Genomic DNA, 19,851 nt, shown 5'->3' with positions numbered 1-19,851 from the left:
TTACTTTTTTTACTAATCGCAAGTATGCCTATACATATGTACAATCAGAAAAGGTAACAAACAATCCTTTAAGTTCCATGACTTAACGGTCTCCATTTTCCATTCCTTTTCTTGATTACAAACACCGGAGAATTCCAGGACTAGTCGTGGGAACAATATGTCTTGCTTTAAGTTCTTGAGCAACTCGGCCTTCGGGCCTTATGTATCCTAATCTTCTCATATCGAAGAAAAGCATATCCATCTCCTTTTCAAGACCAATAGGGCCTGGGTCAAAAGGCACGTGGAGTGGTAATTTGTGTCGAGAAAATGGTTGATATTAATAAAGAAGGGGGAGATTTGGGAATGTGGCCATGGGGGTCAGCAAGCACCGTGGTTGATGATAACATCAGACTCTTAACAATGAGGCCATCAGGAATGTAAAGGGAACAAAGAAGGGTGATTCAGGAGACTCCATGCAGTCTTGGGTTTCTTGTACTCCAGCCATTAAGGCATGGAAGTTTCTGGGTGTTTGCTGTTGCTGTTATATGCAAAGTTGTTTGACCGATGAAAAGTTGTTTGGAAAAGAACTGCTGTGGAGAGAAGGGTATAAGAGGGGAGCCTGCCCTCAACATAAAAAAGGCAACATGATGAAGTTACATCAATAAAGAAGCAGGAAAAAGAAGTGAAGAGGAACAGGCTGGCAGAATGGAGACCAGGATGGGAACAGGCACTTTGATTGCCTCATGAAGATAGGTTTGGCCAAACTCAGCAAACTGTTCAGAGAAGCTTGCACAGAAAGTCACTGGAAATAGGCGCACTGGAGCTGGGAAGAAGCTCGATCTGAGAGAAGCGGACCTGTGCACACAACTGCCTCTCGCTGGTAAGCAGTTGCGCATTATGGGGAATCATACATCCTTAGGAACAAAGACTGTGCTGGTAACCTTATACCTTATTCTCCTTATTAACAATTGGACAATTTATGAGCCTGAAATATGGGACCAAATTGAGGTCAAGGTGTGGGACTCTGCAACTAAAAATGACAAGATTGCGGTGGGATTGCTCAGCACCTGGCGAGCAATCTCTGAGGCCTTAAAGAGCCACGTGGAGCCACAATCACAAACGTGTGGCTTGCCAGATAGTGAGGGAGCTGCGGGCTCCTTTACTGATCCGACTGCTACGCCATGGGCCCCTCTGCTGCTACAGCCATCGAAGGCTTTTGCTGTTACGCCCCCTGGTGACCTGAACGTGCCTTTTGACCCTGTGGTGGTTTTACCGTGCTGGGCAGCTAAACCCCACAACCGCTCTCTCACTCCCTCTCCTTTAGATGAGGAGGGGGAGAAGTAAAGCAAAGAACAACTCACGGGTTGAGATAAGGATAATTTAATTAAAGGGAAATAATAATAATAATTAAATAAAGACTACCATGAACTAAACAATTTAACTAAGGGGAAATAAAAAGGGAAAGGGGAAAAGGGAGGGGAAAAGGGAAAATAAAAAGAAGGGAGGAAAACAAACAAACAAAATAAATGAAAGCTATATGGAAGTGCAGAGGAAAGAAATTACTCTCTACTTCCCACAAATGAGCGATGATTGACCACGTCCTTGAAGCAAGGCCTCAACGCACGCAACCGGTGTTGAGAGGAGGACCGACATCTTCTCAACGAGAGCCCACCCCTCCCCTCTTCTTCCTGTTTCCACCTTTTATTGCTGAGTGTGACATCACATGGTATGGAATATCCCTTTGATTGGTTTAGGTCAGCTGCCCTAGTGATGTTTCTCTCCTCACTTTTTGCCCATCCCCTAGGAGGGTTAGAGAAAGGCCCAATACTGTGTGTGAGAAACACTCCGTAGCCAATAACTTAGGCTCAGGCGAGGATCTCAGTGAAGTAGTAATTTATTCGCGATTGCAATGGCGGGCGCCCCACAAGCAGGAGAGAGCACATGTACTGGTTCCAAAACACAGTTTATATACCTTTTGATGACAGGACCCTCCCCTGTTTCCCCACTGAGTGGGTAATCCAGGTTCACAATCTATCTGATGCTTCACAAACAATGCATGGCCTTCAGTTGCTGGCCTGTTAAATTTCAAATTTCTTTTGCCATTTTTACTGCTTGAAGTGGTAATGTTTCTTCACTTATCTGACTTGACTTGACACCGTGATTTTCACCTAATTGTCCTAAGGAGTCTGGTTGTCTGCATTTTACTAGGTCGCCTGCTAAACTTTCTTATCACTGTAAGCATATCTCAGTACCACATTCCCTCCTTCTAAACAATGTAACTCTGCAAAAACATTTCTATTCCCACAATTCCCCCCCTTTTTTTTTTTTTATAAACTGTTGATTTTTGCAAAACCTTTCTCTAAGGTGTAATTTGATAGACTTCTTCTTCTTTGCTTTCTTTGCTTTCCATCTCCTCATTATCACCTTATCTGAGTAAGGTGGTATCTCCATGGTCATTTGTTTCAATAGTGCGGTTTCAGTTAACCACTGTACTAGTCCTCTTACACAGAGGATAATGCAGCAACCAATGGCTGTCAAAACTCCTACAACTACGATCAATGTTGCAAATATGCCTACTTTTTTTTTTTTTTTTTTTTTTCTGCCAATTCACTGGCAAGGGTGGTAAGCCCTTGCAATGCTCGTTACTGAGCCATCTGGGACACTATTGTTGGGTATAAGAGTGCAACAATGGTTGCTCAGTATTACACACACAAACACACCTCCTTCCTCTGCGAGCATCATATCTAATGCTATCCTGTTTTCCCAAGCCATTTTGTTGATGGCATCTAGTTGTTCAGCGATTCCTCTCATCGCATCCTTGGTATAATTGATGAATCTCTGCTGATTATAATAGAAATAATTAATCCAATCCACATTTTTATTGATTGTTACCCACCAGAACAGTGACTCAAACCCTGCAGCAATTTTATTTCTGGCTTTATGTTCATCTGCAACTCCTCTAGGTACCCCAATAGAATCTATGTATACTCTATCATCAAATGATATTCCTAAGCCTCTTTTACTTCTTCTGGGTATTTGTGATGTTTCTCTTTCAAATGCCAGGGTGAAGGGTATAGCTAATTGAACAAGTGCACAAGTGCCTTCCCAATTAGATGGTAGGGTGGATCGTAAGATCTTCCCTCCACCGTACCACCAGAGATCTGCCCTGGGGATCTCTAGTCTTGAGCAGTTTCCCATCAAGTCCTTGGTAGCACAAGGCAAATTCTCCCAGATGTCAGGTAGCACTCACACCCTGCCGTGAGAGGCAAGCTGTATGGTTACCTATAGCTGTAGAGAATGCAGGGGGAACCGTGATATTGTTATCATGCAAGAAACAGCAAAGAGAGACTTACAGGCCTCATTTCCCCAGGCAGTCTTTTCTTGGTACAATGCAATCATACATCGCATCCCTTGGAGTCTTTGGTCCACCCCCACGGGAAGGGCACTATCTGGGCAATCGGTCATCCCGAGGCACAAGCATAGCAGTAGCTACGGTTGAGACTTTGGACGGTATATTTGACCCATTCTATCCAGGCATTCACATCCCCATACCCTGTTTGAATCTCAAATGTTTGAACTGCCACATTTCAGAAGGCCTCCTGTTTTCTCTCCTGTTTTCTCCTTGAGTTCCTACCTTTCTCTGATGGCAGAGTATCGTTTCCATACAGCTATTCTCAATCTGGCTGTTGGGTCTCTCCCAGTTATTTGTTCTCTCTGGTCAGTTGTCGTTGGGCATTTAAATCTCCACAAGCTAACACCTCACAAGCATCAAACGTGATGGCTTATGGTACATAACCCTCTGTCACAGTCACCCATATTTTGATGGGCTATCCCGTTTTTGCTATTATCTGGTCATGCCTTTTCCAAGTTGCCAATTGACCAAGGCCTTCTCTGAGGCCTAGAATCACTAAAAACAAAATTAGTAATCGATTTTTCCCTGTCATTATTTTTAAACCTTAGGTTTCCAAATAATTATCAATACAAAAAATAAGATGTACACTACTACTACTATAACAACCCCCCCCTTGGGAGCACTGCAATTCGCTATAGGTCTGTCCTTTCTCTCAATCACAAGTCACAGTCGTTAGTTACCTGTGAAAATAAAAGGTTAGTTTACAATTGTAAGCTTTTATCCTGCTCAGAGTCCACTATGAGATTTTTCTATTCAATTTCAACTTCCAACAAGTCTTTTGTAGGAACAGCTTCCCAGGTACTAGCGTCGATGAATGCCTTCACTCGAGTATAGTGAGTCCAACCTTTTTCCACAGTTCTTACGGCTGTTTCAGTGGTTAGTAATTGTCCTTCCCATTCAGGCCAGAGTTGACTCTTTCCAGGTCCTAATCAGGACCCGGTTTCCTGGGTGATGGTGGTGAATGGGGAATTCCAAAGGTGGGGTTTGAGCCGACAACCCACAGGTCCTGAGAAATGACAAAGAAGAGGACAACCCCAGAATACAGTTCTTAAGAAAACTCTCTTGTTTTGAATTGTGGTATCTCATCCCTTCTGCCCAAATAGGGCAATCTGAACAGCATCTCATATGGTGAAATTCCTATATCCTTTCTTGGTGCTGTTTAAACCTGTAGGAGTAAGCATTTTACCCAAGGAAGTTGGGTTTCTAACACTAGTTTAGTTAATTGCTTCTTTAATGTCTGATTCATTAGCTCCACCTTCCCAGAAGAGGAGGGGTGCCAGGGGCTGTGAAAATCCCACTCAATCTCTAAGGCCTGCTTTAACCCTTGCAGTAAAGCTTTACACCCATCCAGTCACGTAGTCAATTAGGACAAACAAGTAACTCAGTAAAGTTTACCTGTATACTTTGGAAAGGTCAAAGCCCTGGCTCCCGTCCCCCTCTAGATGGGTTACAGAAGACCTTTTTATTTACCTTTTGACATATAATACATCCTCTGCATATGTGCTTCGCTAAAGTATATATTCCTATACAGACATACTTTCGTAGCACAACATCACACGTTGCTTGCACCTCCCAATGACTCTTTTGATGTAAAACAGTTAATATTTGCCTCATTATCACTTTATTCAGCATTTCTCTCCCATCAGGGAGTATCGATTTTCCTTCAGACTTCATGGCTCCTGATTCCTTAAAAAAATCTTTCTTTTAAAACTTTTTAGTTCTTTCTTAATTTTCAACAATTCCCTGAATCCTCTCTGCATTTATTCTTTGTTTTCCTTCAGACATTAGATGCCTTAAATACCTGACTTCTCTTTCTCCATATTGTAATTTATTTTTCAATACTCCCAAGCCCTGCTTTCCCAGAAAGTTGAATAGCTTGTTAGTAGCTTTCTTCACAACTCTTTTCTCCTGTCCTTGTGAGAAACACTCTGTAGCCAATAACTTAGGCTCAGGCGAGGATCTCAGTGAAGTAGTAATTTATTCGCGATTGCAATGGCGGGCGCCCCACAAGCAGGAGAGAGCGCATCTACTAGTTCCAAAACACAGTTTATATACCTTTTGATGGCAGGACCCTCCCCTGTTTCCCCACTGAGTGGGTAATCCAGGTTCACAATCTATCTGATGCTTCACAAACAATGCATGGCCTTCAGTTGCCGGCCTGTTAAATTTCAAATTTCTTTTGACATTTTTACTGTTTGAAGTGGTAATGTTTCTTCACTTATCTGACTTGACTTGACACCGTGATTTTCACCTAATTGTCCTAAGGAGACTGGTTGTCTGCATTTTACTAGGTCGCCTGCTAAACTTTCTTATCACTGTAAGCATATCTCAGTACCACATTCCCTCCTTCTAAACAATGTAACTCTGCAAAAACAACATTTCTATTCCCACAATTCCCCCCTTTTCTTTTTTTTATAAACTGTTGATTTTTGCAAAACCTTTCTTTAAGGTGCAATTTGATAGACTTCTTCTTCTTTGCTTTCTTTGCTTTCCATCTCCTCATTATCACCTTATCTGAGTAAGGTGGTGGCTCCATGGTCATTTGTTTCAATAGTGCGGTTTCAGTTAACCACTGTACTGGTCCTCTTACACAGAGGATAATGCAGCAACCAATGGCTGTCAAAACTCCTACAACTACGATCAATGTTGCAAATATGCCTATTTATTTTTTTTATTTTTTTTATTTTTTCTGCCAATTCACTGGCAAGGGTGGTAAGCCCTTGCAATGCTCTTGTTACCGAGCCATCTGGGACACTATTGTTGGGTATAAGAGTGCAACAATGGTTGCTCAGTATTACACACACAAACACACCTCCTTCCTCTGCGAGCATCATATCTAATGCTATCCTGTTTTCCCAAGCCATTTTGCTGATGGCATCTAGTTGTTCAGTGATTCCTCTCATCGCATCCTTGGTATAATTGATGAATCTCTGCTGATTATAATAGAAATAATTAATCCAATCCACATTTTTATTGATTGTTACCCACCAGAACAGTGACTCAAACCCTGCAGCAATTTTATTTCTGGCTTTATGTTCATCTGCAACTCCTCTAGGTACCCCAATAGAATCTATGTATACTCTATCATCAAATGATATTCCTAAGCCTCTTTTACTTCCTCTGGGTATTTGTGATGTTTCTCTTTCAAATGCCAGGGTGAAGGGTATAGCTAATTGAACAAGTGCACAAGTGCCTTCCCAATTAGATGGTAGGGTGGACCATAAGATCTTCCCTCCACCGTACCACCAGAGATCTGCCCTGGGGATCTCTAGTCTTGAGCAGTTTCCCATCAAGTCCTTGGTAGCACAAGGCAAATTCTCCCAGATGCCAGGTAGCACTCACACCCTGCCGTGAGAGGCAAGCTGTATGGTTACCTATAGCTGTAGAGAATGCAGGGGGAACCGTGATACTGTTATCATGCAAGGAACAGCAAAGAGAGACTTACAGGCCTCATTTCCCCAGGCAGTCTTTTCTTGGTACAATGCAATCATACATCGCATCCCTTGGGAGTCTTTGGTCCACCACTATGGGAAAGGCACTATCTGGGCAATCGGTCATCCCGAGGCACAAGCATAGCAGTAGCTACGGTTGAGACTCTGGACGGTATATTTGACCCATTCTATCCAGGCATTCACATCCCCATACCTTGTTTGAACTGCCACATTTCAGAGGGCTTCCTGTTTTCTCTCCTGTTTTCTCCTTGAGTTTCTCCCTTTCTCTGATGGCAATAGAGGATTGTTTCCATACAGCTATTCTCAATCTGGCTGTTGGGTCTCTCCCAGTTATTTGTTCTCTCTGCTCAATTGTCGTTGGGCATTTAGATCTCCACAAGCTAACACCTCACAAACATCAAACGTGACAGATTGTGGTACATAACCCTCTGTCACAGTCACCCATATTTTGATGGGGTATCCCGTTTTTGCTATTATCTGGTCATGCCTTTTGCAAGTTGCCAATTGACCAAGGCCTTCTCTGAGGCCTAGAATCACTAAAAACAAAATTAATAATCAATTTTTCCCTGTCATCATTTTTAAACCTTAGGTTTCCAAATAATTATTGATACAAAAAGTAAGATGTACACTACTACTATAACAACCCCCCCTTGGGAGCACTGCAATTCACTATAGGTCTGTTCTTTCTCTCAATCACAAGTCACAGTCGTTAGTTACCTGTGAAAATAAAAGGTTAGTTTACAATTGTAAGCTCTTATCTTGCTCAGAGTCCACTATGAGATTTTTCAATTTCAACTTCCAACAAGTCTTTTGTAGGAACAGCTTCCCAGGTACTAGCGTCAACGGATGCCTTCACTCGAGTATAGTGAGTCGAACCTTTTTCCACAGTTCTTACGGCTGTTTCAGTGGTTAGTAATTGTCCTTCCCATTCAGGCCGGAGTTGACTCTTTCCAGGTCCAAACCAGGACCCGGTTTCCTGGGTGATGGTGGTGAATGGGGAATTCCAAAGGTGGGGTTTGAGCCAACAACCCACAGGTCCTGAGAAATGACAAAGAAGAGGACAACCCCAGAATACAGTTCTTAAGAAAACTCTATTGTTTTGAATTGTGGTATCTCATCCCTTCTGCCCAGATAGGGCAATCTGAACAGCATCTCATATGGTAAAATTCCTGTATCCTTTCTTGGTGCTGTTTAAACCTGTAGGAGTAAGCATTTTACCCAAGGAAGTTGGGTTTCTAACACTAGTTTAGTTAATTGCTTCTTTAATGTCTGATTCATTCGTTCCACCTTCCCAGAAGAGGAGGGGTGCCAGGGGCTGTGAAAATCCCACTCAATCTCTAAGGCCTGCTTTAACCCTTGCAGTAAAGCTTTACACCCATCCAGTCACATGGTCAATTAGAACAAACAAGTAACTCAGTAAAGTCTACCTGTATATTTTGGAAAGGTCAAAGCCCTGGCTCCCGTCCCCCTCTAGATGGGTTACAGAAGACCTTTTTATTTACCTTTTGACATGTGGTACATCCTCTACATATGTGCTTCCCTAAAGTGTATATTCCTACACAGACATACTTTCTTAGCACAACATCACACATTGCTTGCACTTCCCAATGACTCTTTTGATGTAAAACAGTTAATATTTGCCTCATTATCACTTTATTCAGCATTTCTCTCCCATTAGGGAGTATCCATTTTCCTTCAGACTTCATGGCTCCTGATTCCTTAAAAAAAATCTTTTTAAAACTTTTAGTTCTTTCTTAATTTTCAACAATTCCCTGAATCCTCTCTGCATTTATTCTGTTTTCTTTCAGACATTAGATGCCTTAAATACCTGATTTCTCTTTCTCCATATTGTACTTTATTATTATTATTTATTTTTTTTTTAATACTCCCAAGCCCTGCTTTCCCAGAAAGTTGAATAGCTTGTTAGTAGCTTTCTTCACAACTCTTTTCTCCTGTCCTGACAATAGAAAATGATCCACATATTTGTTAACATTAATACCTCCTTGGGAGGTTATAATTGCTCCAAAATATATATATATATATATATATATTTAGAACTTACCCAAATAGATAGGTGGCCCTGTAAACCCCTGAGGTAAAATTGTCCACCTATATTGTTGCTTCCGCCCCCATTTCAGGGTCTTTCTAGTAAGAGGTGAACACACATGTATGTTTGCTCTCAGGGCCTGCGAGCACTCCATTAATAACACTGTTATTCCAGTCTAACAATTTACTATTTGAATGCCCAATTTAATCATCAAATCCCTTCTCAACAAGTTAGTCCCTGCCTTGGGTACATACAATAATTACCCAGTGATCATTTTATCCCCTGGTCTCAGCTTGGTATCCCCCAAAAGTGGCACTGTTATCCCAGCCCCTTCTGCCCCCATCACTTTTTAGGGTTTCATTAGTTAATTTAATCCCTGATACTTTACAAGTCAGTAATGACCTAGCTGTTCCCCAGTGTATTGGGTTTGATGGCAAGGTTCGGGGGGGTGTGAGAGGTGTGGGGGTGGGAAACTGCAGTGGCAGCCCCCGTGAGAAAAACCCAGAAGCCTCCCCGTGGCAGGTAAGGGACAATTTCATCTGGCCCCAAAGGGGCCCACTGCTGCCCAGAGCCAAGCCATGAGCAATACAGTCCCTGCCTCTGTGAGAGCACATCCACGAAAACAAACAAACAAAGAAACAAACAAAAACCTGCTGCTCAACAGCAGTTGGGAGAGCGAGAAACCCCCCCGCAGACACCAAAGTCAGTGCAGAAGGAGGGGGGAGGAGGCGCTCCAGGCGCTGGAGCCGAAGCCCCCCTGCGGCCGCTGGAGAGGCCCCTGGTGGAGCAGGCTGTTCCCCCCTCCCCGATGCTTGGGAAACTGACCAAACACCACAGCAAATATACCAAAACTTCTAGACTGTTACTTAGATAATGCCTACATCACCTTTCCCTGCTCATTCAACTTCAAACAGCTCTGTTAAATACTACATGCCACACCTTTAACACCTTCAGCAACCCTTTTAACACTTCCTTTATCTTTCTCCAGCCTGTACTTTTCTAATACCAGCACCAAAGGCTCAGTCAGGGTCCAACTTAATTCCATACCTTTTCCCTCCAAGATAAACAACATATCAATATAGCGTATTTCATGCCATTTTCCTTCTTTCCTCCTTCTTCCACTCCAGATATTCCTATTCGAAGTGGCCAGCCTGGCCACACTTAAAACATCTTATCAAAGCCTGTCTCTGCTAGGACTCAGGCCACAACACAGGCAGCCTTCTTTGCCTGCCATTCCTTCATCTCTCTTCCTCTCCTTTCCATCCTGGCCCTGACTCCCCCTGAAGATTTTCTTCCTCTTTCTCCAACGCTCTGCCTCACTACCCGCTGCACTGTCAATACCATTGTTTCGCTCTCCTTTTTTTTCTTTTTTTTTTTTTTTTTTTTCCTTCTTATCTCCCCTCCGGACACACACCTCCAGGGCCTCCCGCAGGAGTTCACTACATCCCCCCACCTTCTGAAGCATTTTCTGCATATTTTGCCAGGCTTTAATCACACAATGAACTTTCAAGAGCCCTTGGGATACTGGGTCCTCAGGTCTCATCCCCAAGTACTTTCTCATTCTGACCCCAAGTCTCTCATATGATTTCTGTGTTGCACACTATTATTATTCCAGCCAGGATTGGCAAGTGGGTATTTCTGCCCTGCCGGTATTACCCCTGGTCCTGGAGGATGAGCTCTTTCCCATTCTTGTATAGCAGCTCTCCTCCTGATCATTCCCATTTCTTTCCCTGTAAACAACATACTTATAGACATAATTCCCTCCCCCAAGAGTATAAGTCAGGTCGTAGGAACTGGTCTAATTGTTCAACTAGGCTGTTGGGGTCCTTGAATAAAGACTTCCTCTCCTTCTTAAAAGTTCTAACCTCTCTGATGGTAAGAAGGGGGGGGGGTAGTTCACCTAAGAGGATACACAGTTATTGTTAGTACTGTTAGTATCAGGGAAGGCAAAATTCTCAATATCTCTTCTACCTTGTTCTAATTCTTGCCAGAACCTAGAGTACGATCCTTCTTTAGGGACAGTGTTAATTACAGCCCCTGTCTCCCTTCCTGGAGTGACTGCTGCTGTCACCAGTTCAATATTAAGATTATAGGGAGCATAACTTGGCTCCTTCTCTGAAAAAGGAATCGTATTGTTTACACATAAATTTAAAGCCTGAATTTTCATCAGACCCGTATTTTGGCCAAAATACTGCTGTTTCCTTAATTGGTTCTTTTGTCCAGACTGATACACAATATTTAACCTTTTTTTTTTAAAAAAAAATTATTTTTCTTTTACACTTTTACAACCCCTCTAATTTTGGGATTATGTTTCCAATTTCTTATAATTCTTCAGGAAGAACTATTAGTAGGCACTCCCCCAGGGATATCTCCCTGTCCCCTGGAACTCATATTTTCCCATTTTTCCTAACCCTCGCCAGTATGTGCTACAGAAATTTCCCTTCTGCAGTGTACCACACACCAACGTACTGAAAAATGGGGGTGTACCGCCGAGCACTTCCCCGTGCCAGCGTTACCGCACACTTATGAGTTTACCAGATTCCCTGGAACTCGTGCTTCCCATCTTTCCTAACCCTCGCCAGTATGTGCTACAGAATTTTCCCTTCTGCAGTGTACCACACACCAACGTACTGAAAGATGGGGGTGTACCGCCGAGCACTTCCCCGTGCCAGCGTTACCGCACACCTGAGTTTACCAGATTCCCTGGTGTACTTCCAAGCACTTCCCCGTGCAAGGATTACCGTACACCAGATTCCCCTGGTGTAGTGCCAGCACTTCCCCGTGCAAGGGCTTACCATACACCAGATACCCGACCCCCAAGGCAATACTTAATATTTCTTACCTTGGTCTGTGCACAGAGTTACCGGATCGATTCTTAAAAACCCGGAGTGCCTACCTTCTTCCTTTCCCCACTACTTCACGGATCCTGCCTCTTTAACCAGTCTCGGGCCCTCTGTCAGCTTTCCGCAGAACCGCCACCGTCGATGCACAGGACCGCTGAAATCAGCGGGGCATGCCTTCCTGCTGCTGCGGTGGTGGGGCTCCCCAGTAGGTGACTGGCTCCCGGACGAGCCCCCAAATTGTGAGAAACACTCTGTAGCCAATAACTTAGGCTCAGGCGAGGATCTCAGTGAAGTAGTAATTTATTCGCGATTGCAATGGCGGGTGCCCCACAAGCAGGAGAGAGCGCATCTACTAGTTCCAAAACACAGTTTATATACCTTTTGATGGCAGGACCCTCCCCTGTTTCCCCACTGAGTGGGTAATCCAGGTTCACAATCTATCTGATGCTTCACAAACAATGCATGGCCTTCAGTTGCCGGCCTGTTAAATTTCAAATTTCTTTTGACATTTTTACTGTTTGAAGTGGTAATGTTTCTTCACTTATCTGACTTGACTTGACACCGTGATTTTCACCTAATTGTCCTAAGGAGACTGGTTGTCTGCATTTTACTAGGTCGCCTGCTAAACTTTCTTATCACTGTAAGCATATCTCAGTACCACATTCCCTCCTTCTAAACAATGTAACTCTGCAAAAACAACATTTCTATTCCCACATCCTGACAATAGAAAACAATCCACATATTTGTTAACATTAATACCTCCTTGGGAGGTTGTAATTGCTCCAAAATCTTTTTAGAATTTACCCAAATAGATAGGTGGCCCTGTAAACCCCTGAGGTAAAATTGTCCACCTATATTGTTGCTTCCGCCCCCATTTCAGGGTCTTTCCAGTAAGAGGTGAATATACATGTATGTTTGCTCTCAGGGCCTGAGAGCACTCCATTAATAACACTGTTATTCCAGTCTAACAATTTACTATTTGGATGCCCAATTTAATCATCAAATCCCTTCTCAACAAGTTAGTCCCTGCCTTGGGTACATACAATAATTACCCAGTGATCATTTTATCCCCTGGTCTCAGCTTGGTATCCCCCAAAAGTGGCACTGTTATCCCAGCCCCTTCTGCCCCCATCACTTTTTAGGGTTTCATTAGTTAATTTAATCCCTGATACTTTAGAAGTCAGTAATGACCTAGCTGTTCCCCAGTGTATTGGGTTTGATGGCAAGGTTCGGGGGGTGTGAGTGGGGGGTGTGGGAAACTGCAGTGGCAGCCCCCGTGAGAAAAACCCAGAAGGCTCCCCGTGGTAGAAAAGGGACAATTTCATCTGGCCCCAAAGGGGCCCACCGCTGCCCAGAGCCAAGCCATGAGCAATACAGTCCCTGCCTCTGTGAGAGCACATCCACAAAAACAAACAAACAAAGAAACAAACAAAAACCTGCTGCTCAACAGCAGTTGGGAGAGCAGAAACGCCCCCCCCCCCCCCCCCCCCCCCCCCCCCGCAGACACCAAAGTCAGTGCAGAAGGAGGGGGAGGAGGCGCTCCAGGCGCTGGAGCCGAAGTCCCCCTGCGGCCGCTGGAGAGGCCCCTGGTGGAGCAGGCTGTTCCCCCCTCCTGTCCCCCTCCCCGATGCTTGGGAAACTGACCAAACACCACAGCAAATATACCAAAACTTCTAGACTGTTACTTAGATAATGCCTACATCACCTTTCCCTGCTCATTCAACTTCAAACAGCTCTGTTAAATACTACATGCCACACCTTTAACACCTTCAGCAACCCTTTTAACACTTCCTTTATCTTTCTCCAGCCTGTACTTTTCTAATACCAGCACCAAAGGCTCAGTCAGGGTCCAACTTAATTCCATACCTTTTCCCTCCAAGATACTGAAACAACATATCAATATAGAATATTTCATCCAATTTTCCTTCTTTCCTCCTTCTTCCACTCCGGATATTCCTATTCGAAGTGGCCAGCCTGGCCACACTTAAAACATCTTATCAAAGCCTGTCTCTGCTAGGACTCAGGCCACAACACAGGCAGCCTTCTTTGCCTGCCATTCCTTCATCTCTCTTCCTCTCCTTTCCATCCTGGCCCTGACTCCCCCTGAAGATTTTCTTCCTCTTTCTCCAACCCTCTGCCTCACTACCCGCTGCACTGTCAATACCATTGTTTCGCTCTCCTTTTTTTTCTTTTTTTTTTTTTTTTTTTTCCTTCTTATCTCCCCTCCGGACACACACCTCCAGGGCCTCCCGCAGGAGTTCACTACATCCCCCCACCTTCTGAAGCATTTTCTGCGTATTTTGCCAGGCTTTAATCACACAATGAACTTTCAAGAGCCCTTGGGATACTGGGTCCTCAGGTCTCATCCCCGAGTACTTTCTCATTCTGACCCCAAGTCTCTCATATGATTTCTGTGTTGCACACTATTATTATTTCAGCCAGGATTGGCAAGTGGGTATTTCTGCCCTGCCGGTATTACCCCTGGTCCTGAAGGATGAGCTCTTTCCCATTCTTGTATAGCAGCTCTCCTCCTGATCATTCCCATTTCTTTCCCTGTAAACAACATACTTATAGACATAATTCCCTCCCCCAAGAGTATAAATCACGTCATAGGAACTGGTCTAATTGTTCAACTAGGCTGTTGGGGTCCTCGAATAAAGACTTCCTCTCCTTCTTAAAAATCCTAACCTCTCTGCTGGTAAGGAGGGGGGGGGTAGTTCACCTAAGAGTTAGTGTTAGTACTGTTAGTATCAGGGAAGGCAAAATTCTCAATATCTCTTCTACCTTGTTCTAATTCTTGCCAGAACCTAGAGTACGATCCTTCTTTAGGGACAGTGTTAATTACAGTCCCTGTCTCCCTTCCTGGCGTGACTGCTGCTGCCACCAGTTCAATATTAAGATTATAGGGAGCATAACTTGGCTCCTTCTCTGAAAAAGGAATCGTATTGTTTACACATAAATTTAAAGCCTGAATTTTCATCAGACCCGTATTTTGGCCAAAATACTGCTGTTTCCTTAATTGGTTCTTTTGTCCAGACTGATACACAATATTTAACCCTTTTTTTTTAAAAAAAAAAAGATTTTTCTTTTACAATCCCTCTAATTTTGGGATTATGTTTCCAATTTCTTATAATTCTTCAGGAAGAACTATTAGTAGGCACTCCCCCAGGGATATCTCTCTGTCCCCTGGAACTCATATTTTCCCATTTTTCCTAACCCTCGCCAGTATGTGCTACAGAATTTTCCCTTCTGCAGTGTACCACACACCAACGTACTGAAAGATGGGGGTGTACCGCCGAGCACTTCCCCATGCCAGCGTTACCGCACACCTGAGTTTACCAGATTCCCTGGTGTACTTCCAAGCACTTCCCCGTGCAAGGATTACCGTACACCAGATTCCCCTGGTGTAGTGCCAGCACTTCCCCGTGCAAGGGATTACCATACACCAGATCACCCGACCCCCAAGGCAATATTTAATATTTCTTACCTTGGTCTGTGCACAGAGTTACCGGATCGATTCTTAAAAACCCGGAGTGCCTACCTTCTTCCTTTCCCCACTACTTCACGGATCCTGCCTCTTTAACCAGTCTCGGGCCCTCTGTCAGCTTTCCGCAGAACCGCCACCGTCGATGCACAGGACCGCTGAAATCAGCGGGGCATGCCTTCCTGCTGCTGCGGCGGTGGGGCTCCCCAGTAGGTGACTGGCTCCCGGACGAGCCCCCAAATTGTGAGAAACACTCCGTAGCCAATAACTTAGGCTCAGGCGAGGATCTCAGTGAAGTAGTAATTTATTTGCGATTGCAATGGCGGGTGCCCCACAAGCAGGAGAGAGCACATCTACTAGTTCCAAAACACAGTTTATATACCTTTTGATGACAGGACCCTCCCCTGTTTCCCCACTGAGTGGGTAATCCAGGTTCACAATCTATCTGATGCTTCACAAACAATGCATGGCCTTCAGTTGCCGGCCTGTTAAATTTCAAATTTCTTTTGCCATTTTTACTGCTTGAAGTGGTAATGTTTCTTCACTTATCTGACTTGACTTGACACCGTGATTTTCACCTAATTGTCCTAAGGAGACTGGTTGTCTGCATTTTACTAGGTCGCCTGCTAAACTTTCTTATCACTGTAAGCATATCTCAGTACCACATTCCCTCCTTCTAAACAATGTAACTCTGCAAAAACAACATTTCTATTCCCACACTGTGCCACTGCTGCTCAGCAGTAGACACAACACTGGTGTGATAACTGCTGTTCCAGCTACAAGTACAGAGTACGGCACTGTATGGGCTGCTGCCAGGAAAGTTAACATTCCAGCCAGACCCAGTACAGACCCAGGCCTCATTGGCCTTGAAAAGGAGATGGATATATTTTTCTTCAATCTGGGAAGAACGGGATACCTAAGGCCTGAAGACTGAGTTGCTTGACAACTTAAAGCAAGACATATTGTTCAAAAGGAATGGAAAATGGAGACTGTTAAGTCATGGAACTTAAAGGATTGTTTGTTACCTTTTCTGATTGTACGCATGTATAGGCATACTCAGGTTTAGTATGTAAAAGCAATGTTCTGTATATTTAGAATGTTTGATGTTCGTGTGTGCATGTTGGTGGAGCGTTGACTCCCCGTATACCCAGCGCTGATTACTTGCCTTTTATACCTTTTATAGCATTTATACCTTTTATAAGTATAAATATTACTAAATTCAGATTGAGTTGAGACTTCATTTATAACAAGATTGAGTTGAGACTTCATTTATAACACCAGCAAGTCCCTTTTTTTAATTGTTGGCATGATACAGCTCTAATAGGGCTAAAGGCATCATTAAGCCTCTATTAAAAGGCATCATTTAAAAGAAGGCTTCATGTAAGTGAGAATGAAGTCCAAGTGGATTCAGTCCCCTCAGACCTATATCTCAGCCTAAGTGCAGGCTAGTCACGGAAATGCCCATTGCTCAGACTTCAGTGCTCATTTTTCTCCAGAAACCTCTGTATCTTTCACTCATAAGCCTGCATCCTCATTTGGTAATACTGCAGGGCTGTGTTGAGTTATCTGCATTGACCATCAGGTCAAGGGAGGTGATCCTCCCCCTCTACTCTGCCCTGGTCAGGCCTCACCTGGAGTACTGTGTCCAGTTCTGGGCTCCCCAGTCCCAAAAAGACAGGGATCTCCTGGAAAGACTCCAGCAGAGGGCCACAAAGATGATACGGGGCCTGGAGCTCCTTCCCTATGAGGAAAGGCTGAGAGACCTGTGTCTGTTCAGCCTGGAGAAAAGAAGACTGAGAGGGGATCTCATCAATGTGTATAAAGACCTGAGACCACAGGATGTTCCGCACCTACATGTGAAAGAACTTCTTCACGGTGAGGGTGATGGAGCACTGGAACAGGCTGCCCAGGGAGGTTGTGGAGTCTCCTTCCCTGGAGATATTCAAGGCCCGTCTGGACGCCTACCTGGGCAGCCTGCTCTAAGGAGCCTGCTTTGGCAGGGGGGCTGGACCTGATGATCTCTTGAGGTCCCTTCCAACCCCTTCAATTCTGTGATTCTGTGATCTGGTAAATGAAAGGCCCCTTGCTGGCAGTGAAGCACAAACTCTCTGAGCCCTGAAACAAATTGGAACGAGGCAACTCAGACAAGCATGGGCAGCATCCTGTTATACATGCTTCTATAATTATAGCATAGGTGTGTATGTGTATACACGTTTCTGGTCAGAAAACATCCAGTACCTACAGTCTCTCTGACCTAAAGATATACTGTTTGTTTTTTTTTTTGCTTTGAAATTAACATTCAAAAATAATTCTGACATGGTGATACTATAGACCAAATATGTGCATGCATATTTACATAAAGAAATGCAATCTTTAGAAGCCCCGAGAAGTGAATGATATTCTTAAACACAGACTAGTGGCCAAGAATAATGTTTGTATATGGGGCTGAGAAGTGTGCAGAATATAGATTTTCATCAAATCATGGAAATTAGAGATAGAAAAGACCTATTAGGTCATCGTGGCCATTCTCTTGGCACTGAGGTACAGGAGAGAACAAAAAGAAACAAACAAAAAAGCATTAAAGCTATAAAAAGGCTATTTCTGATGAAATCACAGTGCAAACAAAAGTTCTGCAACAACCACTACACTTTATATTGTTTGAGATGCATCAAAACTGATGTAAGGGAAAAAAAAAAAAAGAATTTGGAACTTTGTTTCAATGCTTTGGGCTTTTCCTTTCTCACATAACAAATTTTCCATAAACCTTAATGTCAAGACTGTTGCGTTAAGGGGTGTAGCTGATTAACCGTTATGGGCCCAGTCGGATTCAGGGTACTGAACCAGTCGGATAACCATCTGGGGGTCCAGTCGGACATTCACCAATAACGTGTTAACCATCTGGGGGTCTGGTCGGACATTTACCAATAACGTGTTAACTGTCTGGGGGTCCGGTCGGACATTCACCGATAACGCGTTAACCGTCTGGGGGTCCAGTTGGATTCAGAACACTGAACTATCACGGTCACGGATAATCACCCTTACCCTAGTTGCACTTAATGAGAGCTATAACAATGCAATCAAGTATGGTTTATTACAGCAACAGATAACCAGGTTCTTTTGGATTGCCAGCAATAGTGACTGTCTGCAAAAGCAAGCTAGCATGCATGAAATATTCAGGTGTTACAGATATTACAGATGTTACAGGTGTGCAGCCTAGAAATAAACACGTTAAAAGGATTAAAGACTCTATAGAGATTTATAACCAAGTATTCAGATCTCACCCAAAGGCGTCCCAACGGGGGGGGGGGAAGAGAGGCTCAGCCTATCGACTGATCCCAGGAGTCAGGAGGTCCTAAGGATGTTGTATTTCCTCGGGATGGTATCTCCCCTGACGGCAGTATCTTCCCTCACATCCCCTCTCTCTTAGGCCAATTTATATTATTTTCTATCTTTTAGGTGGAGCTTGAGTGGCTCTAATCAAGCATATCTTAGTTATGATTGGTGAAAAGTTCTCCTGTCTCCGTTTAAAGTAATAGGCTCCGAGAAATTCAGAGCACATGCTCAGTGAGGGGTGGTCGCACCTTGGAGGCGGGTAGCTTTTGGGATGGAGGTGTGTTTTGGTATTATAATGATATTATAATGAGCAAAAAGTACACTAGGGTACAGCATTTGTCAAAACATGACAGGTCCTTGGTTCAAGGTGGCAAAGAGTGTAGCTTATCAGTCTCGGTGTGCACAAGAACAATAGAGTTCTGGTCACAGAGCCTAGCCGTGGTGTCTCCATTCCACTCTATGCTCCGTACTGTTCCTTAGCACCACATTTTGGAGGCAGACTTTTCAGCAGCAAACGCTACCTAAAGGGATGTTAGATAGGGATTTTTGCAGATCGAGGAGACTAGGCAGAGACCTCGGCTGGGTATTGTAGGGCATTATCAGATATGGCTGAATCGTCACACATACGCCTCAAGACTGTATGCTAAATACATTACTTTTTCAATTCTGCCCCTTCTGACCCTGTCTTAACGTCTGTTGTTATTTGGAGGAAGCATCTGGGGCAATGTAGGTACTCAAATATACAGTCATTACATCTGAAGGTCATTCTTGTCTGTCCGTGACTGTGTCATAAAATAGCACATATTTTCCAATGCTGTTTTGGGTATCATTAGCACCATTTCACTTTCAGAAGAGGGCAGCAATCTAGATGCCAGCATCCTTGCAGATCCCAGCCCTATTTAACAGATTGAAATTGCTACATGATGTTTAATGGTGCCAAAAATATATATGTGGCTATATGCTGTTGTGGTGGTTTTACTCAGGTGGGCAGCTGAGCTCCACCACAACCGCTCTCTCACTCCCCCTCCCCTCAAAGAGGAAAGGGGAGAAAATACAACACAGAGAGCTTGAGCTTTGAGATGAGAAAGGTTTAATTAAAGGGAAAGGGAATGGGGAGAAAAAGAAACAAAAGAAACAATAAGTCCGCGCGGAAGCAGAGAGAAGGGAAAAAAATTATTCTCTACTTCCCATCAACGAGCGATGTTTGGCCACGTCCTGGGAAGCAGGGCCTCAAAACGCGTAGTGGTTGTTCAGGAGGACAGCCCCCTCCCCCACAAGAGTCCCCCATTTTTATTGCTGAG

The 19,851-nt window shown here is 43.9% G+C and overlaps 1 protein-coding gene across 18 annotated transcripts in view; it reads left to right on the top strand.

The window, feature by feature from the left end:
- Window positions 1–19,851, top strand: part of LOC101791773 (SET-binding protein) — a 323,956-nt gene that overhangs the window by 248,571 nt on the left and 55,534 nt on the right. The window lies entirely within an intron of this gene.

This window comes from Anas platyrhynchos, chromosome W, assembly GCF_047663525.1.
Source record: "Anas platyrhynchos isolate ZD024472 breed Pekin duck chromosome W, IASCAAS_PekinDuck_T2T, whole genome shotgun sequence".
Taxonomy (NCBI): Eukaryota; Metazoa; Chordata; class Aves; order Anseriformes; family Anatidae; genus Anas; species Anas platyrhynchos.
This window is presented reverse-complemented; position numbering and strand designations above follow the sequence as displayed.